Genomic DNA, 1,439 nt, shown 5'->3' on the forward strand with positions numbered 1-1,439 from the left:
TTCTAGGTATTTTATTTTGTTGCTATCGTGTAAGGTATTGATTCTTTGATATGAGTCTCAGCTTGACTGTTATTGGTGTGTAGCAATGCTACTGATTGGTGTACATTGATTTTGTAACAGACTTTGCTAAATTTATTTATCAGTTCCAGGAGTCTTTTGGTGGAATCTTTAGGATTTTCTAGATATAAGATCATACTGTCAGCAAACAGCAATAATGTGACCTCCTCTTTCCCAATTTGGATACTTCTTTGTCTTGCCTGATTGCTATGGCTAGCACTATGTTGAATAGAAGTGGTGACAGATAGCCAACATCATACTGAATGGGGAGAAGTTGAAATCATTCCCACTAAGAACTGGAATAAAATATTCTGTAAAAATTCAGTGAGAACTTCAGGTTACATTAGTTAATAAATAAATGCTTTATAATACATGAGATATTGTGTTACCTGTGATTAATATTGGTGCTGGACTTCTTTGAGCAGATTGACACTGTAATTGTTTTGTTTGAATTAACAGTATAATTTTACATGTAGTCCTGATTTCTCACAGTCTGAACTTGGATTATATATTACTCCACTGAAAAAAGTTTGCTGGTTTTATTACACAAACTAGGCAGAATACCAGAAATCTTGCACGCTACCATATGAATTCTCTCTTAAATCATGTCTCAACTATCCAAAAGTAACAGTATGAATTATATAACTGCCATGTGCCTTTTGGGACTTGTAACATTTGCAGGATTTATAGAAAAATGACAATATGATTATTTTAATTGTGTGGACTTCAAAAGCACTTCTAACTAAAATTTGACCAAAATTTTCGGTAGACAGCAAAAACAACAGTATCTTTGCATTGATATATATGTCTTTAAAGCTGGCTGAAAACATTACCATCTCAGAAGCAGGATAAGAAATTATTTAATGCTATTTTGGAGAAGTTTCATTAATAGAATTCCTATAATTGTCAAACTGTATCATATAAGATTTAAAAGTTTTCTCTTTCAAACTATTTTGAGTATACCAATTGCAAATAAGTATTTTTTAATGTGATTTTATAATATATTTACACACTAGTTGGATTACTTATAATCAAAAATGAAAAATGAATTATACTTTCAATAGGAAAGGTCACTGAATTATCCCCTGAGGTTATTTTTCAATTTAAGTGGAGTCATTCAATTTTAGTAGCATTTTGGGATTTAGAGAGTAGCTGAGCTTTGAAAGGAGGCTCTAGCTTTCTTCAACTTTAATCACAAACCATTGCTTTTACACAAACATTAGCTCTTTCCAATTCTGGGCATCCAAATTCTGTCCCTATGTCTATGTGGAGGGATATTAGAAGTTGCCACTCCAGAAGAAAAATGTCTTAATTCCCATTTGTGTTTGACATGATAAATGGCGATTCAAATACTTAGTTGCAGAAACTCTTTCTAAAAAAAA

At 31.8% G+C, this 1,439-nt stretch overlaps 1 protein-coding gene across 1 annotated transcript in view; it reads right to left on the bottom strand.

Moving 5' to 3' along the window:
- Positions 1–1,439, bottom strand: part of UGT8 (UDP glycosyltransferase 8) — a 65,980-nt gene that overhangs the window by 960 nt on the left and 63,581 nt on the right. The gene's annotated exons all lie outside the window — the stretch shown is intronic.

The sequence above is a fragment of the Propithecus coquereli genome, unplaced genomic scaffold (assembly GCF_000956105.1).
Source record: "Propithecus coquereli isolate 6110/MARCELLA unplaced genomic scaffold, Pcoq_1.0 Scaffold46, whole genome shotgun sequence".
NCBI classification, from domain to species: Eukaryota; Metazoa; Chordata; class Mammalia; order Primates; family Indriidae; genus Propithecus; species Propithecus coquereli.